The sequence below is a fragment of the Astatotilapia calliptera genome, chromosome 20 (genome assembly GCF_964374335.1).
Source record: "Astatotilapia calliptera chromosome 20, fAstCal68.1, whole genome shotgun sequence".
NCBI lineage: Eukaryota > Metazoa > Chordata > Actinopteri > Cichliformes > Cichlidae > Astatotilapia > Astatotilapia calliptera.
Genome location: NC_137441.1, coordinates 22,419,146 through 22,445,909, shown reverse-complemented (window position 1 = coordinate 22,445,909; position 26,764 = coordinate 22,419,146). Strand labels below are relative to the sequence as shown.

Sequence of the window (26,764 nt, the reverse complement as noted above, 5' to 3'; positions counted from 1 at the left end):
ACATTCAGTGCTAATTAGTTCCGGGGTATGAAGAACATGTCCTGTCTTTTTCTTTTTGCTCTCGTAAGCACCAAAAGATCTGATATTCTGTATACACACTGTTCAGGGACTGACGATTTTGCGCCTGATGTGATTACACGAGGCAGCGCTTTTTGCGTTTGTGTTTTTCTTTGTCTTCTCTCACGTGGCCTTTGCTCTCGGCTCTCAGCCACTGACCACCCTCTTTAAGGCTGCGGTTGAGGGTCACTCTGGAAGTTAATGACAGAGGAAGCACATGGTGACACGCAAATTGCTGGTCCAGCTCAATGAGTGTATGGCAGCTGGCTGGCCGGATGAATGATAGCAGCTGCTGTCACTTTAAAAAAAAAAGTTTTTGCCTTGGTAGAAAAAAAATGTCATCTGGCATTTTTAATCTGTAATCTTGTAAAAGGTGCTGCCACCATGAAAACATTGTAAAAGTAGTATGATAATTATAGTGGTGCTTTATTAGGAACTGTTTTAGTTCTCGCTACACTGTGAGAAGCTTAAAGGTGATCTGTTGTCACGTTCCCAGGGTTTCTCTTTGTTGTTATTAGGTTTTGTTTTCTGTTTGGTTTTACTGCTGCTGCAGTGCTCTTAGTTTGTGATTATTTTTTCATATGAAGCTTTTGATTCCTGTTTGGTTTTCATGGTCATTCTGGCATTTTGGAGCATTATTTCGTGTTGCAGTTATTTGAGGTCTGGTCACACAGTGTTTATTCCTGCAGTGTTTTCCCACCTGATCCTTCCTCTGTCTTGTATTTGGTGTCTTGTTTTGCTCTGAAAGCTGTGTTTGTGTTGTGTTGTGTCCCATTCTGGTTTTACTTTCTGTTCTTCCCTTCTTCACCTTGATAGTCTACCCCACCCAAACTGTCTTCACCTGTTGATTATTTTTACCTGTGTTCTGCTGCTTTGAGTAATTAGAGTACATACACACACATAATAGCCTCATCAGCTACCTATTTGATCCACGTTGACATGATAGCATCTCACATTTGCTGCCAATGTATTAGTGGCACATTCATGACGTGACTTGTTCCAGCACATTCCAAAGTTGCTTTATTGGATTGAGATCTGGTGACTGCACAGGCCATTTGAGTACATTGAACATACTGTCATGCTCAAGAAACTACACTGAGATCATCTGAGCTTTGTGATCTGATATGTTGTTGGTGTTCTCTCATATATTGGATATCTAACATTGACAAAGTTTTTATATACTGAGGTCAGTGGTTAAACTGAGGAACTGGTGGTGAGCTATGTGCTCATATATCAGTGTTGGTCTGGGACCAACATTATTACTGACAACTTACTAATGATGTTTGAGAATTCACTTGGCTAATACTATTGCGCATTAACAGCAAACCTAACTACATATTATATTGTATAAATGAATAAAGCTTACGATTTGTCCCAGAAAAAAGAGTTTTATATAAACAAGGACATGTTTTTCTTTTTTACTCGCAATGCAAAGCCATGGCATCATGACAACGTGATTGGTCAGTTGCAATATTGATCCTGCACCAACATTATCATGATGATGTAGGAACAACAGCACAGGGATATCAGATACACCGTGACCTGGGACATTATGCTGCTGGAAGCAGCCATCAGGAGATATTTACACTGTGTCATAAAGGGACATGGTCACTAAAAGTACACAGATGGACTGTGGTGTTTAAGCATTGTTCAGTTGGTCTTAAGGGAACTGAAGTGTGCCAAGAAAAAGTTTCCGACACCATCACACTACCACCAGCAATCTGAAGCATTGACGTAAGGCAGCAAGGATCCATGCTTTCATAGTGTTTACACCAAATTCTGACATTACTCTCTGAAATTTGCAGCAAAAATTGAGACTTATCAGACCAGGCAACATTTTTACAGTTTTCTAGTGTCCAATTTTGGTGAGCCAGTCCAACTTGTAGCCTTGGTTTCCTGTTCTTAGAGGTATTTTCTTTTGCTGCTGTTGTTAGCTTATCCTTTCTATCAGCTTGAAGCAGTTGGACAACTTTCCTCTGACCTCTAGTATGAATGAGGTATTTGAATGAGGAGAACTAGTGCTCACTGGATAGTTTCTCCTTTTGGCTCATATTTTGTAAATCTTGGAGTTGGTAGTGTGCTAAATTTCCAGTAAATCGGCAGTTTGATACTCAAAGTCACTTAATTTTCCTTTTCCAATTTACCGTTTTCCCTATTCTGATGGTTAGTTTTGAACTTCAGCAGGTTGACTCGACCATTGTCGACATGCCACGATGCCTTGAGGTGCTGTCATGTGACTCATATTTGTATTATCAATGAGTTGAATAGATGCACTCGATGAAGTGGCTGGTGAGTGTGTGTATATGGTTGTCTCAGTATTTCAAGAAGCTTTTATACTCATTTCCAGCTCCACTGTTTTATTTTTGTGCTCTAGAGTTAGCGTCACAGTTCAAATTAATGCTTTTTTAAAATCTTACCTCGGTCTTTGGTACTGTCTATTAGTTCATCCACAGCATTAGAAACGCTGTTTTAGGTCTCTTGCAGCACCTTTTAATCTGCTTTTCTTCAGATTTGTTACCCTTTGCATACAAACAGGTTTCAGCAGCTGTATGCCTGTGAGGACCATATTAGGGATATCCTCTCTCTTTGACATCACAAAGACCCAACAGTAGGAAATACAGACAGAAAACCTGGTTGAACTGGCAGGAAAACAAAGAGGCATTTTAATGACCAAGTTAGATGAACAATAACATTTAAAAACAAAATCCAAGATACAATATTTGACAGTGGAAAGGAAGAGAAATATTGAACATACAGTTTACAAAGACCTGGACAAAAGTGGTCTGTAATGGAGTGTTTAGAGGAAGTTGGGGCTTCCTAAGAATTTAGCTTACCAGCAGTTCCTCAGTTTATCCAATGACCTCATTATATAAATACTCTGGCAATGTTAGATGTCCAATGTATGAGAGAATATAAGCAAAAGCGCAACAGGTCCACTTCAGTTTCTCATATTTTACAAACTCGTCATATGTTCTGTATTTAAAGTAATAAAAACAAGATGATTGACTGTAGCGTTCCATCATGAACCTGTTATATTTAAGACATAATTTCAATTCCATGACCATATCAGCAGTCTGTTGTTATGTACAGTGTAAAACAGTCTATATTTTATGAGGAACGTGCACTTTGTTTTACGTCAGAGCAGCTGTTTGCTTTGGTCTTCTCCCACAGATGACCGCCTGCTATACTCACAGTGCTTCAGAATGTGGACAGGTCAAACAAAAGCTACGCAAAACCTCTGAGCCCAGGTTTTAACAACACACACGGATGTGTAACTTTCCTTTAATGTTCCTCACACACCATCGTGGATGCTTGTTTACAGGGAAGCCTACTATAAACAGCAGCCATTAATGTGAGGAAAACGTGGGAGAGGCACTGCCTGGAGTCCCAACCTTTGTTTACATTCTCCAGCCCTGACGTCAGCGGCGAGCTCAGGGCTTGGTGGATCAACAGTGGCCATACGGGAGGGTCCTGTTTACTTACCTGGGAAAATTACTGTAGCACTCTGCTACATCTTTAGCAAACAGGAGATGGGGAGGATGGAAACACAGAAGCAGGGAGAAGCGTAGAATGAGCCGATAACAAAAACACTGTGTGGAAAAAGACAGGAGTTTGAAGCCAAAGGTAAAGCTGCACGGCCTTGTTAAGCAAATACAGGCTGCCGCAGCAGGAGTCGTCACTCCAGGTAACCTGAGCCACGGGCAGACGTCAGGCATCGCACAAGAGATTTCCATTTTGAAACTCTGAGCTTAGCCCAGTTAATAACCCCTTCCTCCCCTTGGAGCTCACCGCTCGCCTGTGTATATCTCCGCTGATGCACGCAAACTGATTTCTCGACTTTCACTCGCATCTTTCGCACCTTTTTCTCGGTTAATTCATTCAGATTCAAGTCAGGGAGGAGCAGTTGACACTTGCAACTTTCCCACTTTAGCTCCACCTATCCTGCAGCCCTGCAGCAGCAGCTCCATCAGTATTCATAACAAATGTGACATTTATGATTTGACTCTGAGGTATTGCCCTGGGGGCAACTGTGGAAAGGCAGCTCCTGTTCTCGGTTCTCATGACAGTGGATTTCTCTTACGCAATATATGCTGACAGCTACATGCCTTTCAGTAATATGCTGGTTTAACTTTTACAGCAGGTGAGCTGTCAAGGAATGAATGCACACAGGCCGCGCCCAAGTGCTCCGCTTCTCTCTGCAAGCAATCGAAATTCATACATTTCACTTTGTGCTATTAGTCATGAATTGTCATGGTAATACTTTCCAAAGGAATCCTGTTCACGCAGGTGAGGAAAGCAGTTCTGACTTGAACTTTTGTAACACCAGTAATCTCCTGGTTGGACCTGCTCTTACAGTTTCGGGCCTCGAGGGTGATCGCCTGTCGGCTTTTGTAACTCTAGTGGGGTGAAGCAGATGACCACGATTTGACAGCTGCTGCACCAGCAATACACATAGGATCAAGACAGTTTTATGATACAAATGAAGCAATGAAGCTTGTGGTGCATTGTCAGGAATATTTCAGCTGAGACCACTATTGTTGAAAAGGGATTGCTATTTCCATCTGTGCTCATTTATATTTGGTAGCGAGTCCATGTTTTGGGATATGCATGTTTAGGAAGCATAGGTAGTGACAGCACAGCATGGAAAAGAGTGATCAGTAACAGATATAACATTAATTAAGCCCCCGAAGTCTAAGTCATCATTAGTGACCCTAGTTCCAAACACTAAACCTGTAAGTACTTAAAAAACAAGATGTGTGTCAGAGTGATTATTTTCTTTGTCCTCTGATCTTTTCTGTTGAAATCAGTGTTGGGGCCCGTACCAATTATGATCGAGACCTTGTTGGTCTAAAGTTAGGAGCTGGGGCAATGGTGGGTTACGAATCATCTTGCCAAGATGTAGCAAGTGTGGTCAGGCTGAACCAGCTTAAAAAGTATGCCCTATATGAGATTTGCCAACTTTCTACTAAACATGAGCGCTCAATACATTTTATACAACAAGCCTCATCCAGCCATTCACACACGTTCATATAAGCACATTTTTCTACGTGTAAGTGCTTTTTGTCTTACAGTCACACACATATGAACAAATCAGGAGCAACTCTGGATTCAATGTTTTGCCAAAGGACACTTGGGACACCCAAGGAATCATCATCAATAATTCTTCACAGCACAAAGAAAACTTGCTACACTCTCCACTTTATGCGAAGGTAGAAGAAATTTAGTTGAATAAAAGTTTAAGGAAAAAAGATTGGCCTATTGCTGCAACACGTTCTCACTCCTAAAGCGTAACATTTTACGCTCGGTGACAAATTGTCGGTATATTATGCTTTCAGCCACCCAACACGTCCCTATATTATGAGTTCGGAAAAATGAGGAAATGTAAAAACCGATTGGAATGAATCTACACATGTACAGTACGTTTATTTTACTTAAATCGCTTAGGAAAACACTAACACAATTAAGGTGGTGGTTAATGTTAGGGATAAGGTTTGGGTTAGGCTGGAATAAACAGGTGGAATGTGTGTTGCCGTGGGAGCTTCATTTTATTCGATTTCATCCAAAATCCAGTGTCTAGCCTAGGAACGCATTCCCATGGAACGGCTCGGGACGTGACAAATCGTCCTCGGGACGAAATTGGCGGGTTATTATGCGTCGGGAGCGAGAGCCACTCACAAAAAAATGTTCCTTACTGAAAAAGTAATGCAGAAAAAGTGATTAGTTACAATCTTACTTCTTGCACTGCCACATGCACTCATCGCACCTGCTGGTGTAATTTTTATATTTTTGTACTAAACCCTGAGCTGAATCTATAAACAGTCAACTTAGGAGACTATATAAGATACGTAATGACTCATCATCTGTAAGTAAAGTCAGAAATGGAAAAATGTTAACCACTAAAACAAAAGTGTATTTCTTCTTAAACAGAGAGAACTAGATGTTCTCCATAAAGCACAAAGTCTTCATAGAAAGCTCACATTTTGTGGAACAGTGTGTCCATTTCCCAGTGTTAGAGCAATGAAACAGACATCTGTTGGTAAGACAGGCTGGAAGGTGGAAGAACATGATCCATATCGGCAAGCAGAGCACTCTGCACATGCATTTTAGGAGTGTTGCATTTAATGGATAAGATTACTTAATGAGCCAAAAATGAGCTGATGTGAAACATGGCTGGCCTGGGTAAAACATTTAGCACTGTTTCTGAGTGGCGAGCGGGAATGAAAGGAGAAGCTGAGTATGCTACTACAGAGCTACGGTTAAATTCTTACAAACGTGGGTATAAACATCAGCTGAGAGGGTGAGCCCTATATAGTACAGGCTTTGCAAGGTCAACATTGTGCACATAAGGAGACAAATGCATGTATTTTGAAATTCAGTTGCGTAAAAGTCAAATGTCAGATTTTATGTAATACTCACAGAAGCAGAACTGCACACAGAGACACCCATTAAGGATGTGAGGGTAAATTATTCATGTTTCCTACTGTGTTTGGTGATCTGGCCACTCTTAGCTAATATTTGATATATATGTGACACTTCAATAAACACTATCCCTTACTGTCTTTCCTGGATTATTAATTGTAGAGTATTTTTAGGAGAATACCTTAAAAGGAACCTATTGTGTTTATCTACATATTGTCATTCTTGTCATACTTTCCTACAGATTCACATTTCAAAATAATCCTTATTTATTTTATACTGAGCTTGCAGCTCATCAGCTCATCCACTGCTTTTAATCTGACTGGATGCTGCAGGTAAACAGAAGATTCGGACAGAAGGTGAGTGGGGCTTCTGCGCTCACAGCCATAGTAGTATATGCGAGATACTTTCTTGGCCCACTTTGGGCTCCTAAAAGTAGGTCTAATCAAGTGCTAGCTGACGAATGTAGGGCTGAACGGTCATTTAATGCAATTTAAGGCAGGCTTCGCCCCTTATGAAAGCTTTGTTTGAGAAGCTAACAAGATTGGAGGAATGACTTTGTAGAAAGACAGACAAACTGTGTCTGTATGTGTCTGAATTTTTCCTGCTCAGGCTTTCATCTGTTCCATTATCAATAAATGGTAAACAGTGATCCGAGTGGTTCAGATCACAGATGGGGGAAAAAGTTGCAAAGTGATTCATATGTTCATTTTTTAAAAAATGAACTGGGATCTTCTGCCATCTTGTCTGACAGTATGGACAATGCTCAGATAAACTTTAAGAGCAAAAGGCTCCTAAGAAAGTGAGAGGAGAAAATGCTCTAGAAAACACATTTATGAAGGGAAAAACCAAATCAAAATTCAAATCTGTTTGCACTTAACTACAAACAGTAACTGCACAATAATTGCTGACCTCTCATTCTGAATGAATGCATTTAAGGAAAAGCAGTTTGAGTGTGGTTTCTCAAAGGTTCTCAAAGATCCGGTATCTCAGGACTGTCTTGTTGTGTTGCATAACATAAATTGTTTGACCTGTGAGGTGCTGGTGAGAACACCTTTGGGATCTCTCATGACTCATCCATAATCTCTTTGAGTAGTCTGATATAACTTTTTACTGCTGGCTGGTTTTTGTTTTAAGGGGGAAGATCGTAGAACACAAGAAGTCCCCGTTTATTACTGACAGATACAGGAAATTCTGCTGTGTGGAAACAATTTATAGTTCAGAACTAGGTTGACAGTGGGCACATTATCGAGCAGACAGAGTGAGAGATTGTGCTGATCCAATAAATCTGCATTATGCCAGTTACATATCTTCTCTGGAGTAGCTCAATCGGGAAATAGCTTTTGCTGTTTGCAGTGAAACTGAGCTTAATTACAGCAACAAAGGGCAATGTTTGCTTAGCGTGGAAAACACAGAGTTGAACTGCTGTTGTGCTCATAGGGAGCCTTTGCTCCACCTGATCAAGGCCCCTGAGGCAGCAAGTGTCCTTCACTAGATACTGAATCTCGTCTATCTCCAACGGTGCTCTATAGCTCAGCCTGACCCCTGACCTCCTTGTGAAGGAGGGATGTGAAAAGAGCAACTCTTCTTTTGGATCAATAGATTATGAAAAAAAAGTGGATGAGAGAGGGTGGGAGAAATGAAGCATTTCTCTGGGGAAATTCCTTTTGAATTGCTTCCTGTGGGTCAGGATTCTAAATAGGTTGTGGGCCTATTAGTGATGGATCCCCTCATGATAATATGTTTTAATGAGAATAAATCCCTGGGAAAGAGACTACATTTTAGATTTTTGATAAGCAAGAGTTTAACGGGGCATTAGGCAATGTGTGACCTGTAATGACTGCTGTGGTTGTATGTGAAACTCTGGAATTTTTGTGGTAGCAACAGCACCCGTGAGCAGATATTTTTGTCTAATAGCAAAACGAGCACTAATGACATGGACCTAGAGACCTGGACTTATTCATCTGGCAACCACCAGCTACAAGGGAAAATCTTTTATTCTTTTCAGGCTAACACTGGGATAAGTTAGTTCCTCCTCGTGCTTGCTTTGATTGCTAGCAGATTGCAGCAATCACCTGCAGCTTGCATGAAACACAGAGTTGTCCTTTACCAATGCAGCCAACACATTTTAAAAGGCACAAGGTTTTCATGTTAGGAAACTCGACGTATTCCATGTAGTCTACTGGCAACCACGTCAACCTGCTAATGAGTCAAGTGAGTGCAAGGAGATTTTTTAGTACAGCATGTTATACCTCTTTATGACCAATTTCACGCAACCACTCAGCAACCTGTTGGGGAATACTTTTTGCTAGTGACCAGCAGTTGCCAGGGGGAAGCTGACTGGTCTCTAGGCCTGTGTGAATGGAGCTTTAACAATCAATTTAACAGCAACTGGTAACATCCTCTCATCAGCTGACTGGAAATGAGTTTTCTCCCTCGTGACTTGCGGTTGTCAAATGGTCACCATCCGGTCTCTAAATGTACGTGACTGCACCTTAGCACCACAGTTGTGCAGTGGTTAGAATTGTTATCAGCTAAAAAGTCCTGAGTTTGAATTCACTAACTGGCTCTCACCATTTGTTTGCATGCCCTCCCTGAGACTGAGTGGCTTTTTTCCAGGTACTATCTTCCTCCCTCACTTTCAAAGATGATGATGCATTTTTCCTGTAATTTGTTTGATTTTTTCTTTGGCCTGCAGGAAAAGTATTGCTAAGTTAATTTATTCTAGTGATTTTAAATCGACCATTGGTATGAATGATCATCTGTCTCTCTGTGTTAGCCCTGTGATAGCCTGGTGACCCTTTTTGGGTTGGCTTATTTTATACGCTTTGACTGCTGGTATAAACTTCAGCCCTCTGTAACCTTGACTGGGATTAAGAAAAACGGATGGATGAAAATTTTTAAATGAAATTTAAATTTGTCTTTGTCTTAATTTATTTGATGTACTTTGATTGACACGTAGCATCTGAGTCCTCTGAATTTTCCTCCCTAAATTATGGCCAGTGAGACACTTGAATGTGATAAATATACGAATAGATGCTACAGGAATTTTTCAGCTCTTATAACTGTCTGCCCTATAACAACTTGGGTCTGTAGTTCATAGAACTCTTTTTTTTTTTTTTTTTATCAATGACTACCATGCCTTCCCTCCATAAAAGGAACTCTGTAGATGTGAGCATGTGTTGATTGACAAATGCATGAATCTGCTGGTAACCAGAATCAATAAACATTTGTAGTGTTTGAAGCAGCTAATTTCAAAGTTAGTGAAACTTTGAAATGACCAACACACTAAATATAGTATAATGTGATTATTGTCAGTAGAGCTTAAAATCACGTATGCCATGGAGGAAATCTAAATCAGTTTTAATTAGTCAGAGCAAAACATCAAAAACTTCACTACCAGTTCCTTTGTGTTAGAACTAAGCATCCACACACCACGGGACAAAGTAGAGAAAAAAAATGAAAAACAGCATAACAAGAAAATGAAAGCCCATCACAAAAAGTGATGTTGTATTACCAGCTGCTATCTGGTTATGATATCACTTCAGCATTCAGCCTGCAGCAGAATAATGAAAACAGAAAAGTTAGTAGTTTCCAGGGGACATCCCCATTTGGTACTTAGCCCCAGGCACAGAAAGTGTCTGTTTTCATTAAAAACAAAAAACAAAACACACACTCATTGATGTCTTTCATTTGCTTCGCATGATGCTCCAAAAATGTTCTGAGTCAGATACCAAAAGGAGGAATATTGGCCTATTAAAAATCCTCCTATTGCAGAACAGGCTTGTGATTTACAGACTCCTCTTCAGCACTTACTGCTTTTTTCCGGAGATTCATTTGTTTTTCTTCTTTCTCTCCATTTTCCCCTCTATGAGAATCGTTGTGGCAGCACATGAAGGGGCAAAATCTGTGTGGAGCCACAATGGTGTCATCAAGGGCAAGTTCACTTTGACAAACTCCTCCAGTGGGCAGACAGGCCACACACAGACAACCATGCACTCTGCAGGAGGTGGCGGTGCATGAAATGAACATGAAATGAGCAAACGCACAAAGTTGGCGTGCACATTTCACACACATGCAACGACAATGATACCTCTCATCGGCCTGTGCAGCCACAGTAGCTGACCGCGGCTGCAGGCCCAGCAGGACTGGAATGCGACCTATTGTTGCAAGGGTCCATCGAGCAACAATAGAGGTCCAGGGACAGTTAGCACCACAATACCTCCATGCTGATCTGTGCCGAAACATCAGTGCTGCTGGCTGCTTGGACGCCCTGCTGAGTGCATTTAACTGGTTGGGAATCAGGTCGCTTGTGTTACTCATCAATTAACGATGCTTTTCCAAGAATTGCTTTAATGGCAATCACATAGCAACGGCGCTGCCGCAAGAACGCCAGGAGAGTTGAGTATGTGGATCCACGGTGGGAGCTTTGTAGCTTACTTTATTAAAAAGGCAGAAAAAATTAACTTGGCACAAAAAATTATAACACACACACACACACACACACGAACATATACAGTAATTATGGAAGCAACGCTTTATCACCCTAATGTGCAAAATCAATGAAACATTACATATGTGCTTCCTCTCATTTTAAATTCAGCAGTTAGTTACAGTTTCTAATCCCGGTAATGTTCTTTCAATTCCTCAGTTTAGTGGTCAGCATGTCTCAGCCAGATTCACGCTCTTTGGATTCAACAGCCAGACTGTGGGTGTGTTAGGGACAGCCGGGTAGAATGTTTAAAGATGGCTACCCATTCACAAGTGTGAGAGACACACTGCACATTTTAGACTTCCTGTTGGGTTCTTGAACACAAAATTAATCAATGATGTTTTTCTATATAAGACAAATGCTATTTAACAGCATGGACCAAATTTCCATGATAAAGAGCAGTTTTGTAAAGTTTGTGATGTCTAGAGAAATTTATTCAGTTCGGACGACACTTTTTTTTGGTTGCAGTGAATAGAAAGAGTAGCTTTTGAGCCGGGGTTCATCACAAATCGAAGTCTGAAGTGCTTTAAAGCTCAGAGCTGTTCTTTGCTGCTTAAGTTAGACTGATCCAGATGAATTGACTTGCTAGCAGCGGTCAATCAGTTGGAGACAGGATAAGGCAGAAACATGAAGTTTTGGTTCGTTGTGCGTCACATTAGGGAAGAAGTTATGTAGCCACTGAGTAACAATGCGGAACAGCTGCCTTCCAGTCAACAGTATCACCATCACTAGCAGGTCACTGGCTGCCCAAAAAAGCCGAGAATGAGGAAGTGACACTATATCTTCTGGAAGGGAACTGGAAAGCAGTTGTCAATGGGGATTTCTTCCGACCTAGTTTCCATTTGTTCAACAATGAAGTGAGCTATTCTGTTGTAAGGAAGTTGGCATTATTATCATGGTCAGGTGTGATAGAGACACTAATGCTGCAGCTGAATCTGCATGAGAGAGAGAACTGATATGCGCAGGTGTTATGCAACGCCAGGAGGACAGGACGGCTTTTCATTGTTAATTTTATTAATCGCAGCTATTGGGTGCAACCAGAAAGACTGTGGATAAATAATACAAACTTGTCACTGTGAGAACTCCTGTACAGTAACTGTTGTCTAAATATGTGGTAAGGAGAGAACATGCTTTCATGTATGACAATAAAAATGGGTGAGGCCACAAGCTACAAAACAGGCCTCTTAAAATGCACAGCTGTTTTAAAATCAGAAACCTGAAGCACCTGCAGTATGAGAATAGTGTTCTGGGGAAAATGGGACTGAGAGTTATGTTTTTTTGTTGTAAAATTCCTACATCTGTATAGTAAACACGTGTGTAGGAGGCAGACAGACAGACAGAGATATGGAAACAGAAAGCTTGAAAATAGAGTATGAGAAATAAAGAAAAGAGAAGTGGATCGCCCTTTTACTCACACAGCTACTGTTTACAGCACTTGATTGTCCACTTAATAAAACTAAGAGGATGTGAGTCACACAGCCACGAACATGAAAACAAAGATGGTTATGCATGCGTGTACACACACACACACACACACACACACACGCACGCACAATTCTTTCTGTTTATGAGTCACAGTGCAAGTGTGAAAGTAAAGCGCAGGTTAACAACAAGGCAGAGCATCTAACACGTGGTGGAGGCGGCAAAACAAAGGGTCACGTGAACAGATATTTAGCCGGGGTGTGTTTGGTTTCGTGTGTGGCTTGGGTGGGGTGTGAGAAGTGGAGAAATAGGAGCAAAAAGGTGTGGCACTTTCTTTTTTCCAACTTGGATGCAAGTGGATGCTGCTTTTTTTTTCTTCAGGTCAGTGTTGTGTACTCAACATTTAATAATAGTTCACACTCACACATACATTTTATGCTAATGTAACAATAACTCCTGCTTCCCAAACCTCATTCTCAACCTAAATGTTTTTCAGCAACTTCTTTTTTTTACAACAATCATTATGGGGCAGCATGGTGGTCCTGAGTTCAGTTCTACCATCAGACCGGGGTCTTTCTGTGTGGAGTTTGCATGTTTTCCCGTGTTTGTGTGGGTTCTCTCCCAGTACTCCGGTTTCCTCCCACAGTCCAAAGACATACAGTGAGTTGGGTTAGGTTAATTGGTCTCTCTAAATTGCCAATAGGTGTGAATGACTGTCTATGTGTTAACCCTGTGACAGACTGGTGACCTGTCTAGGTTGTACCTTGCCTCTCGCCAAGACAGTTGGGATTGGCTCCAGCCCCCCCGCGACCCTGAAAAAGAATAAGCGGAAAAGAATGGATGGATAATCATTATTTCAGATTTAATGATTTATGTTACGGTGACTTTTTGTTGGCCCCAGATTTAGATCTCGATTTTACAGTCACACAAAAATAAGCATGCTCCTTCATACTTCTTTGTGAAAGCATGGAAAACTAGTAGCAGGATAAATTTCACTTTCATGCGCTCAGATCATCAATCTGTTATGCTATTTTCTTGCACCATAATCTTATTCTTGGACTCTACCAGATTCTACCAAAGACAGATTTGTCCCTAACAACCAAGGGTCCATTGAACACCACTCTGATGTCTGTTGACTAGATATGATAATAATGCCAGTGACCTAATCATAAGAATGATGACTGCCACAAAGCCACAAATTCTTTCTATTACTTTTTGTATTTCTGTTTAAGCCATATGAAAACCCCAAGTACCGAGAAAAGAGGCAATTTTTCTGACCATGCACTGTTAAGTTCCTGCTAGAAGAATGATAATGATAACATTTCAGGAAGTCACTGCACCTGGCTTCCAAATAGTTCAACCCTCATAAGATGCATTCTCTTGCTCCTAAAATAGTTCAATGCAATGCTGGAGGGGCCTCAGTTAAGTAACAAGCCAAAGTATGCTATAGCATCCTCCCCTCAAAAGGCACTCCTGAACTTGTGCAAGAAGACCAAGAAGTCCTTGTACTTGTTGGATGAACCACATTGGGAGTTGATTTACAACAGTGCTTCCTAAGGTAAACATGCATGCAGCCAAGATAATATAAAAGCTAAATTGTCCAACTCAGATGAGAGATTGCAAAACATTATGTGCTGTTTGCTGTGGCCTAAACCACACCTTTAATGAATTTAGCAAATTTTTCAGAAGTCTTTAAATTAGTTTTCTGCATTTCAATTAGAGTTCCTGGGTTAATTACTGCTAACCTTTTAATAGAAGCCTATTCATATTGTATGCGGCCAATAACCTACACAAAAGGCTGCTTAATAAGCTATCAGTGTAATACCACACCAGTATCTGGCAGCAGCAAGTGTTATGGGTGTGACTCCAGGTACAGAATTGGCAGAACATTGAGTTTTGTCTGTCACACATCTGGCACGCTGACTTTACCACAGGGTACATTTGTTAGATGAGCATACTTTGATGCACCAAGATGTGAGTTATTAGCCCTTTGGGTGCACAAGTAAAATACACATTCATCTGTGCACAAAACTGAAATCTTGAGCTGGAAATAACAGAAGATTAAATACTTTAATATTAAATTAAAACAACACGCACTATTAAAGGTCATTAAAAGACAACGGGTAATTCAAGACATTTATGAAGGGCAATTTCTTACATCAATATTAGCAGCTTTATTAATGTCCTTTCAAATTGCTTTTAAATGATAAAATTACAAGTAAAGCCTAATATAAAATAAAAGACTCTATGTTTATTTGTCATCAGCCAGACGGACAAGGCGACACCTGACTGGACTTTTCTAATTTAAGGTATCTTTAGAAGATATTTTTAGAACTTTATAACCTGGGCCATTATTTTATAGTTTGCACCATCTGTTCAGCACATCTGCACTCTTGAACTTGTCATCTTAGCTATATAAGCCACGATAACCACAGTTTGCAAAGCTAAATATGGAGAACAATTCTTTAGCAATGAAAGGCACTTCTCCAGAATGTTTAGAAATAATTTTTGGTGTAGTTGTTGACAGTTTCACAAAAATTCATCAGGTCACATAACCAGTAATCAATGTCGCCCACCTCATCAAATTCTGGGTTGGGATTTCCTACCAGTTTGATGTGCCTGGAAAACTGAAAACAGAAGGTGCTCAGAGGGCATCCAGTGCTCAAAAGCAGCAGCAAATCTATTCTGGTTTCAGGGTATAAAATACCCGAGCACCTGGTGAAGGTCTGGTGAAGGTCTCCCCTGTCTGCTTGATATTTTTTGTTCTTTCTATGCACCCTCCATGCAGATAACTGAAGAGCCACACATTACTGTAACATTGCCATGTTACTAAAAAATGTAATGTGATTACAGTAGTGCGTTACTTTGTAATGCTTTACTACCAAAAATGTCAGTGGGTACCAGTGAATACTTTTTAATACTTCTACCTTTGCATATTTAAAAAGTGTTTGAAGTTCAGCATATAGAGAAACCCAAATGTCTTTTAAATTCTCCAAGTATGGAGAGAAGTTCTTGATGCCTCCTTACTTTAGAGCAAAATGTTCCATCCATTGTTGATTCGTAGTTATATCGGTGGTGACTGTCAGTTAGTGAGAACACACTAGTGTTTGGTATTAACAAATGCAAATCATCTTATTTGGAAATGAGCCTAAATCCATCGTAGGTCTATATTTAGTTGTTAGTTCAGCAGCGTCACTGTAGATATTATGAATCATCCAAACCCACTATGGGAAATAATGCAGAAAGAGAGGGAGTTAAGCCATAAAACAGCTTCAGTGAGCATGCTGGGAGCTATTTTGGCCTTATCAATGTGACTCATTTTTATTCCCTCAACAAACCGTGTAGAATGTTTCCAGAGAAACAAAGGAGTGCAGCCACTCGTTCGCTACAAAAGGTCCTGGATGGGTTTGCTTTTATTCAACTCCACCCCCCCCCCCCCCCCCCCCCCCCCCGTGCTGCCCCTGTGCTTTCTCACTCTCAACTGTCATGTGGCTGCGTCTTACTTGTTCCGTAGAACTGTTCTTATCTAAACCTCACACTTCCAGAGAATCCGCACCCCTGCCTCATGTTTGTAACATGTGCGTTTGTTCCTCTGCACACAAGTATATTTGTGTGTGTGTGTGTGGCTACACAGGAAAGCAGGCGGGAGGTTTGTGTGATTAATATTGCACATCCTCGTGTGTTTGTTTATAATAACACAGCATACATTGCGGTGGCCTGTGGTCAGAGCAGTTTTCCTAGAAGAGCCATGCAGCCCCTGTGGTACCCCCATGTTCACGCTGGTATTGTTTTTGTTAAAATGAAAGTGATGGATACTTTTGAGACCCCTGGTGTCATTTTTTTTTTGATTAAGCAATAGTAGGCTACATATGTGATGCGTAAGTGTGAAAAAATCCATTTAGATGCTGTATATTACTATTCAGGCCGAAGGCTTTTTCCTCTGCTTTCGCAAATAACAAGGTTATTTTGTCTTATGACTTGTGCCTTCCATAGCGGCTTTTCTTATTATGTAAACATGAACATGCATTGTATGTAGACCTTACAGGAAGCAGGGGAAACTGATTTCTATATGGAATAGAAGAAACTGTATTTCCAAGGTTGTAAATGATTGTTTTTATAAGAATATCAGCTCAACAGCAAAAAGTCAGTACACCTGGTATTATTTTTCTGTCTTTCTTTCTTTCTTTTATAGGATTTTACAATTTTTTGTCTACGCAGAAAAACAAATAACAACAACTAATAACAGGCTAGTTTGAGTTTTTTGTGTACATATTATACATGCATCCATGAGCTGCTCCTTGTTTTCCAAGCTTCATAGCATTAACCCAAACTTCGAGATTTCTATGTGATATAATATAAAAGACTAAATGGTTTGGGCGGGATTAGGAAGCTAAAGCACTTTTTCATATTTTAAGTATTGTGTACTCTTGCCTGTGAAGATGTGACAGCTCAGTTCCATTTCATATCTTCAGTTTCCAGGTTCTGGTGTTGTAGACGTTGTTGGCCCAGGGTAAGGCCCGCATTATAATAATTCAGTGTAGACATTTTGACTCTTCACAACAAACAGACATGTGATAAAAGTTTCACTGATGATATCTCAGTTCTGCAAAGTGTCTGGGTACCTACCAACCAGCATGTAAAATTACAGCAAACTCGTCTTAGAGGAATGCTTTCTTGTGATGACATGCCAAATGAGAATGCAGCTGTAATTCTGTGAGTGTCACAACTTTGTTCACACATGATAAAGAGAGGGCACCCTGTCTCATGCAATGCTGGTGGGGCTACAATACATTAAAAGATGCCGAAGTCATACATCAGAAAATGAGTAATGTTACTTCTGATAGCAAAAAGCTGAAACAAACCTGGTAGATCATTATCTCGGCCAGCCCACAGACTGGGCTGGCTGTCATTTAAGCTGCTTTATGCTACAGTCTGCAGCATGATCGAAATTATTGTGACTGTGTGCAATCTCATGGCCTTTGAAATGGTTGCTTCAAAGATGGGAACACACACACACATACACACACACACACACACACACACACACACACACACACACACACACACACACACACACACATACATACACACACACACACACACACACTATATAGACACACAGTGGTAGAAAAACATGTGAGGAGATTCGGTCCATCTAGCTACTCCCAACCTTTCAGCTCTGGCAAAATGCTAAAAGTGATGTCAGTGCATTCCTCGGGCTTCAGGAACATTCTCCAGGCAGCACCAGTGAGCTTAAAAGGAACTTTGTAGCATGAAATCCCTACAGTCCAACTTAACATGCTTTGGGTTAACTTCACACAATGTGAAGTTGAATGTTGTGAGGCTCAAGGCTTCATTTTAGATCGTCAGAATTGTATCAGAGTCTAACCAGCCTTGTGACTAGGGGCAAAGTTAAACACAGGTTCCTGGCTGTCCACATGTTCTTTGTTGGAAAAGCATGGACAGTTAGAGGTATGCTGCTACAGGTCACATTCTTTCCAGGAAAGTGTAGCATCTCCAAGGCCGTGAGGCTGTTTCATTGCCATGTCTGGTTAATGTTGCTGATCTGCTCTACCTCACCCTCACTTAGGCCTCAGCGACTCCATATCCAGCTGACTCAAACACAAACACAGAGCGAGACACACACATGTAACAACACTTGGGCAATCTTCCACCAACTCAGTGACCTCCTTTTTTACTTTACAGTTGATATTCTCTCTCACATGGACACGCAGGCACACTCACTGACCCCTGGCAGCTGATTCTGTGGCCCCTTCCCAGAGTTTAGTGAGGTGATGAAAACAGCTGTGGCGCTGATCTCAGTCCAGACTCAAGCCTGACCAGAATTCCTGTGAATTACAGCTGAACAATTATGATTCAATAGAAATTCTGTTATCTTAACTTACTGTCAGTGCTGATTATATTGGCTTCTTCTTAAGCACACAACCCAGCTGCATTATTAAGAACGAAAGCTTAAACTGAATGACTGAACTTCCTGTCAAAGGGTCTCTGCTTGTTTTTTGCTCACTATCATAGTGAGACTGAAGCTAGTGTACTGGAGTGATTCAGATATGACTTTCAGCCTGACTGAGCTCCTGTACATCTACCCTTTCCCAAACAAAAAGCTTGTCAGCAGCTGAGTCTCCCAGACAACTATGAAACAACAAATGAGTTCCTGGAAAGCTCATTGCAAATGCGTCTTGTCACACTGCGTGGCATCTGCGCTTCATCACTGCTGCTGGTTCTTTTTCCAGAGTAATCCTTCGGCTGATAGAGAAACAGTCAAACAGCAAGCAGGGAAAATATTCTGTGATGTCCTTGAGTTTGCTCCTTAGTTGTTATATGACATAATAATTGTCCATATATAGCAAATCATCAGCCAGCTGCTGTTCCTCATGATAGTAAATGCGTTGCTAGAGCAGAACAAACAGGATGCTGCTGTGTTTAATCAGAATCAGAATCAGAATCAGAATCAGAATACTTTATTGATCCCTGGGGGAAATTATTTTTTGTTACAGTGCTCCATTTTAAACCAACATTAAGACAAGACAGACAATACGCTAACTAAGAATAGTACAATATATACATATATATACATACATACATACATACATAAGTCACTTATAAATAAATATTTGGAAAAGAAACATGTGTAGTTGTAGCAGCAAACAGTGTGTTAAGTGGATGTGTTGTACAGGGAGATGGCCACAGGCAGGAATGATTTCCTGTGTCGTTCAGTGGTGCTTTTCGGTAATCTCAGTCTCTCACTGAACGAGCTCCTGTGACTGACCAACATGTCATGGAGTGGGTGGGAGGTGTTATCCAACATTGTCTTTATCTTGGACAGCATCCGCCTCTCCGACACCACCTTGAGGGAGTCCAGCTCCATCCCCACAACATTGCTGGCCTTACGGATCAGTTTATTAAGTCTGTTGGCATCTGCGACCCTCAGCCTGCTCCCCCAGCATGCAACAGCATAGAGGATCGCACTGGCCACCACAGACTCATAGAAAATCCTCAGCATTTTCTGGCAGATGTTAATAATGTATAGAGCAGCTGGACATTTTCTTGCTGTTGGATGTAGGAGTTGTGGTGCATTGTGATTTATTGCATTTCCCTCTGCTCTACTTCTCAGTCATCTTAAGAAATTACAGTTAAAAATAGGACAATATCAATCTCATTTGTGATACGCAGCTGGAATTAGCTGAAATAGCCCATCCTCCTTCACTTGAACTTTGCAAGAATCCTGGATGCAGGGAAACAGTAGTAAGGTTGCCACACTAAATTTTTTTAACTTTGTTTTGTTTTATTTACACCATTTCTCATGACTAAATGTATTATATTCTTTTTCCATTCTGCAGTAATTTAGCACAGTACAGAACAGATGACAATAGATGACATCAATAAACCCTCAGAGGCCTGGCCTAAGCCCCTCCCTGAGGAGTTCAGGCATGCTCCTCCACATTGAAAGGAGCCAGTTGTGGTGGCTCGGGCATCTGATAAGGATGCGTCCTGGCTGAGGTGTTCCAGGCATGTCCCACCGGGAGGAGGCCCCAGGGCAGACCCAGGACACGCTGGACAGATTATATCTCTCAGCTGGCATGGAAACGCCTTGGTGTTCCCCTGGATAAGCTGGAGGAGGTGACTAGAGAGAGGGAGTTCTGGGCTTCTCTGCTTAGGCTGCTGCCCTGGCGACCCAGCCCCGGATAAGCGGAAGAAAATGGATGGAGGTCTGGCCTAAGTCATTATAGGTGCTAACCTACATTAACCCTATATTTTGGAGGAGGCCAAAACTGACCTTTTTGTTAAAAAAGCATGAATAGTTTTTCACATGTATCAGTTAGAAGGATTACTTACTTTGTTCCCCATTTTCCAAGTGGTGGATGTGCAAATTGGCCTGCAGGTGTGCATCAATTGTGGACAGGCTAAAACAACTATTTTTGTATTTTTGTCTTTGAACTTCAGCAGGTTCATGTTGACCATGTCTACATGCCTAAATGCACTGAGGTGCTGCCATGTGATTGGCTGTTTACATATTTGTATTAATGAGCTGAACAGGTATACCCAACAAGGTGACCAGTAAGTGCAGAAGTTTTCTTTTACATTGTAGAAGTCTGGTTAGCTCTTCTCCAAAGTGCATGCTGATCTAAGCTGACTGGCTGCTGGTGCTTCAAATCTAAGTAGACAGAAGCTTTTCCCAAACTGTTTGACAATGTCAAATGAGCTACCCACCATGAGGGAAAAAACCCCGTGAGTGACTAATACTGAAAAGTGAAATATATGAGACAGCTCAGTCCTCTTTTGAGAGTGTGATTTTGGAGATAATGATCCTCCACAGAGTTGGCTAACCTCTCACTGCTCTACTTTTTCACAGCTCAGTTGTCTTATTATCAGCTGTATGGATGAATGCAGCAGCCGTTACCTGACACGAACCTTTTCTGTGGTCTGTTTCCACAAGCTGTCTAAAGCGACCGAGTGGTTTTCTAATACACTCATCTGTTCACTTGCTCTCTGCCTCTCCTCATCTCCGTCTGCTCCTGTGCTCCGTCCCTAAATGACTCTGTCTTCCTCTCTTATGTCTCCATCTGTTACCATGTCTAGTGGTGTTTACTCACCTCTTCCTCTCTCTCTTCTTTTGCCATCCCCATCTGCTTGCTTGGTCCTTTTGGTATTTGAAGCATTTCTTGCCTGAGTGTTCATCCTGTTTGCTCCATTTCATCACATGGTATTAATGCGCTTCTCTGCAGAATCGACTTTTATGTATACCTGTCACTTTTAGAATGATTTTCAGATGTCTGCAAGCCTGTGTGCTTAATATTTATGGGAGAGAAGGCCCAGGACTTGGAGATGGATTGAGGTCGCTAATGCATACAACTGGAGATATTTTATAGATGTACTGCATTACAAAACCTGCATAACTGATGAGTGCAAGATATTTGCCTCCTCTTCTGAGAATCACCCAAATTAACCCCCGCGCCTGCAAAACCACACAGGAACCTATTTTTTGAACACTATTGAGCACAAACACAAGTCTGTTCATACATAACCTTCCTGTGAAACCAAATACTTAGAAAACAGCTGGTTCATTTTTAGAGGATTCCCACAGATGAATGCTTTGGGATGAATATTTTGTCTCAGGTACACCCAGTTTGCACTACAGAGGGTAGCCATGGGGCTGCAGCAGGTTGCAGGATGTCTTCTGATTAGCAAATGAGTTCTGGGCTTTGGGGCCTTGGGATTATATAAGGCTGTGTCTGATGTTTTACACAACAACTTCTTATAGAAAGCCACATAAAAATTACAAATTGCATTCACGTAAGTCTGAACAGCTGAGGGACACTTTAAATTAAACCTCATTTAAACACTCAAAATGACTCCTGATGTGATGTAGCGGCATTGCCATGGTGCCAAATGTTCCCTCACTGGTTGCTGAAAGAGGAGAGTATAGTAGTGGGCCCAGAGCCAGCATGGCAATGGTACAGCATCAGGAACCAAGGCAACAGATTCCCTGAACAGATTTAGCTCTCCGCTCAGAGGCTTTCTAAGAGTAAGTTTGGCTCGGTTTTAAGTATTAGTTGCAAATACCTTTGATTTCTGGTTTGGGGTGAAAGCCACTCTGTTAGAGGAGCCTGGGAAAGTTTTTCATTTTAGCTTCCTAATACCTGCTCATACAAAGCTAATAACAGCAAACATGACATCTGACAATTGCAATGACATTGAAGGGATGCACATCTTTCAGCTGTCTGATAAGAAGCATCACATGTATTTAAAGTGACCGTTTTATACGACTAATTTTTATCTTGTTTGTTGCAAAGTTCATACAAATGCAAACTCGGATCAGGCTGCTTCTCATAGCAAACTGACCGCAGTCAAATTATCAACCCAACTTCCCTCCTAAAAGGGCAAATTGTTTAGCAACATGATCACACAGCAGACAAGTTCTCCAATCTAAATGACAGAAAAGGTTGCCCAAAAGTTGTTTTCTCATCTTGCACTCATATCAAGAGGACAGCGTTGTGCATCAATTGTACTTTCTGGTGTGTCAGTACTACAGTTTAGGTTTGGTTAGGTGTAGCGCCAAATGAAAACATTAAGCTGAGGTTAGTTGTAGTTAAAAGAAACCAACCTTGACTTTTAGGAAGTGGGGCAGCAGAGTGGTGTCAAATGTCACAGCCACAGACTTACCGTCCTTCTGGCTTTGGAACTTCTAACTGAAGGTGTAGTCAGTGTTGCGTTACTGGTTTTATGTTTCCCCTGCTGTGGGAATGTTTTCTAGAAACTACATTTTAGTGTTTTAGTACAGAGGTGTTTCACAGCCTGTTTTAGAGTCTGTGGCGTGTGGTTTGTACTGGTTCATGTTAATGCTTTATTGGTCATCAAAGTTTAAATTCATTTCCAAGTAATAACTGCTTGAGTCATAACAAAGTTTAAACAATTTAAATCTATTCAATTCAATTCAATTTTATTTATAAAGCGCCAAATCACAACAAGTCGCCTCAAGGCGCTTTATATTGCACAGTAGATCCTACAATAACAGATACAGAGAAAAACCCAACAATCATATGACCCCCTATGAGCAAGCACTTTGGCGACAGTGGGAAGGAAAAGGAAAAATCTGTCATGATAGTGCAAGTTGCTAAATTAATATATGTGATATGAAAACATGAAATGTATGTACAAAGTCTTTTCCCCATGACACAATGTAACCCGCTTTGAATGCCAGAAGCTCCTTTGCTGTCACGAACCTTTTCATAAGTGTCGCTCTTGATGGACGTCCATTGTTTTTGTATTTTGAGCCATTAAAGTTCCTACTTCAGGACAGATCCTCTTCAACTCAAAAGGAAACTTCCGACTGTGTGGTGCAGCACCAGCAGCTGCCATATTAAAAAAAGAAAAGAACAAAACTTTAAATATTACCAGAGGCATTGTATGAAGAATTTGAACACATAGCTCTAAAAATTAATCAAAACACAGAAAAGTGAAGCAACCATCAAGTGTAGGTTTGATTAACCCTAAATCTTGGAGCAAATACAAGAGGTTTGTTATTCTCAGCTATGTGAAGCATCCACGCACTGCAAAGCAGTGTAGATGAAGCTGAAATAAAGTTACAAGTAGAACAGCACAATTATCAAACCGCATCTTAACTGATATAGTCAGGCCTACACACCAGCAAATAGTCCTTCTACTACTTCTGGCACAGAGGAGGTCTAAGGTTCTTTGCATGCTTAGCAATACTTGAAGGAAATTGTCACTTGTTGTATAATGTGCATTATACAAGTCCAAGGAGCACAAAATTGATGCTTTCAACCACACATCTTTCCATCTTGATGTTGTTGAGATTATAAAGAACTGGGATCTTCCAACTTTTTGAGCTTGTGGCAGTTGTTTGTCTTGATCAACCAGGTAAGGAAATCCCCCAAACTTGACTGAACTAGTTGTTCAACCTTAGGTGTTCAAAAACTGGGGTAGCTCAGTTGTTGTAATACCAATTACCAACTGCCTATTATACTGCATTAACATTCTGACTGATTAAATGAGTGCAAACAAGAAAAAAAGCCATATGAAGACATTCAGGGACCTCAACAGTGGGCAATTAGTAAAGATTGCATATGAAGAAATGATGAGAAGCCAGTCAATAAGTGCACCAAACCTGCCTTGTTCTAATGGCCACCATGGGTGAGTCGCCTGGTTGGACAAAAAGTCCAGTTAGATAGAAGTCTACAGGAAAATAACGCTAAAGCTATCTATGACCTCGATAAACCCTTTTCTAATGAGTTTATGGTCATGACCACTTTTCAAGTCACACTGACGCTGGGTTTGTAAATTATGGTTAAGTAATGAGTGTGCAGTATAACTTATTTTCATGACTAGACGGCAAAAATGCTCAGCTTGAAGCTTCACCACAGGACTTCCATAATCAGTGGCTTATCTGACAGTGGCTGGTAACTATCTTTTATGTATAATCTATATTAGTTATCTCCCAAAAAGTGCCATGTCATTTTTCTAATGACATGTTAATCAACACAGGAAGCCTTTAAAAACAAATAAATATGCAAACAAAATTTGATAACAATATATGTGCAGTATAGGGTGCAGTCTGATCGCACCCTGCCCATCCTCAGCTCTTCTTTGAGATGCAGTAGTAAATACAATCGATATCATGAAAATGTCAAAGCCAAAAGTTGGATGGAATTTGGTGGTAACTATCAACACTGCAGAATTTTCCCCAAAACACAGGATAAACCATCCAAGCGACTAGTGGCGTGATAAACAATGATAAACTCTGAGGAATGCACTGACTCAGAGTGGATCTGGGGGCTGAAAAATTTCAATAAAAGTGGGTTACAGAGTGAGACCAGTTCATGCAAGGTCAACATCAAAGCTGTAACTCTAGCCATATTCCCACGAGATCTATGCTTCAGCTCAGAGCTTCAAAATCTAATCACTCCTAATAGAACAGTATTGGATTCACAGTACTCTTCTCTCTCTCTTATTCTCAGTCACCTCGTATGTCTTCTGCTTCTTATTCTCCCCATCCCCCAACCCCGCCCCTTTCTTTTTTCCCTCTCCTGTATCTCATAGTCCTTGGTGGGTGTGGAGGCCTTCTTCTGGCTCTGACGAGGGATGGCTTTATCTGAGTTTTTCAGACAGCCAGTCAGTCAGCAAATCAGTTACTCTATCACTACAGACACACTCGAGCAGCCCAGCATGCCACTGACTCATCAAGCCATGCAATCAGCCATTCAGCAAGCAGGTAAGCAACACGGAGGAGGAAGTTAGTAGACCACATGCCAGCATGAGCATTGTGTATCTGTTGTCAGTTACACAATGTATTCCTTTCCCCTGCCTCCCACCCTCCTTCCTAGTAATAAGCAGTTTTAGCTATTTTCCACTAAAGGAAACCCATTCCCTTTAAGCCAAATGATTGGTTTTCTTTTACTGGTGAATTTTCTTCTGCGAAGCAAAAACAGAAAGAAACTGAGCTTCAGATTACTCTGAAGACCGAGCTTCTGACTCGTGGAGATTACTTGTTCATGCACTGACCTCATTAACTGAAATGTTTACTATGAGCATCCACCATTATAATCTCAGGAATACTGTACATCAGGTGCCTGCCTGTGAAGCGTTTTTGTTTCACCTGATAAGCCTGCAAAATGTCTCTTATTTTGAAAATTTACAATTTTACCCAATTGTTTAGGGCATTCTTGCATTTGACTTCCTGTCCTCCTTATCTGTTCTGACCAGGATGACGTTACTTCATTGTAAAATAGAGCCGTTTTGAACCACAGGGAGAGCCACGTCTGGGACAATTCTGGGATGCTTCTGTAACGCCATCCAGCATGTTTAGCTCCATTGGCTGTGCTGGAGCAAGAATGTGGCAAGGGTGTAGTCTTTGTAATCTTGGGCTAACAGTATGTATACATGTGACAGAAAATAAGGAAGGATCAAAGAGAGGATCAAAAACTCACTTCAGGTTTATTAATGCTTGTCTTTTTTTTCAATGAAGTTTAAGTGCATGGTTGAAAAGCAATAATATTTGGGAAGTGAAATGAAAGCCAAAAATCCTGAAGCCATATAAGGAACAAATCTTCAAAATAAAGCAGGAAACAAAAGAGGGAACAGGATTAGCAAACCTACACTAGCAACAGTGAACCACAGACAAAAGAACAAAGAAGAAAAAGAAAAAAAACAGGAAGCAAGAAGCAACATTAAAAACACATAGGAAGTGATGGACTAAGAGTTATAAAGAAAAACCACAGGCATAGACAAAGCCCATGGCAACTGGATGAGTTTGTGGAAGATCAGCATGTGTACGATGCAGCAAGTGCACCATAAGATGCTCAGCATTTCTTAGGAGAGGAAAACTAGACCCCCGCTTAAAGCCCAATCCTCCAGTGTGAAAGTAAAGCAAACTCCCACATGTCGAGGAGTGACCTGTGAGTAAGCCTCTGCTAACATGTTCCATGTAGAAATAGTCATTCAGTCTACCAGGTCTTTGTTTAGCTGTGCTAAGTGCTAAGTGTACTTTTTTCTGCCTAGCTAGTTAGCTAAGAATTCATCCGATCAGGCCACAAGTTCACACAGACCCTAACGGTGTTGTAACACTCCGCCTCTGTGTTTCCCTGCATGGGCTACCTGACAGCAGGTTTCTGGAAACCTGTCAGAACACAGCAGGCACACACTCATAACTGAGCCACAGCTGTTTGTCTTGGACAGAAGTAGAGGAGAAGGGAGATGTTTTCCACCTCCCCTAAGCCTGTGATTCAGCTAGAGAGCCAAAGTGGAAGGATGAGGTATTGTCTCGTGGTCAGAGAATGAACTCATCCCCCCCCACATGAAAACAGTCACAGAAAGGAGGACCGTCGAGGGGAGTGC

At 41.1% G+C, this 26,764-nt stretch overlaps 1 long non-coding RNA gene across 2 annotated transcripts; it reads left to right on the top strand.

Annotated features, from left to right (window-relative positions):
- Positions 1-8,504: 8,504 nt before the first annotated feature.
- LOC113013973 (uncharacterized) lies at positions 8,505-26,021 on the top strand. Of its 2 annotated transcripts, none has more exons than XR_003270900.2 (3): positions 8,505-8,688; positions 24,971-25,142; positions 25,634-26,021. It is a non-coding gene; the product is annotated as an uncharacterized LOC113013973 (long non-coding RNA). The 2 variants fall into 2 exon arrangements; XR_013904168.1 differs by lacking the exon at positions 8,505-8,688 and adding an exon at positions 12,469-12,769.
- The last annotated feature ends 743 nt before the right edge of the window (positions 26,022-26,764 follow it).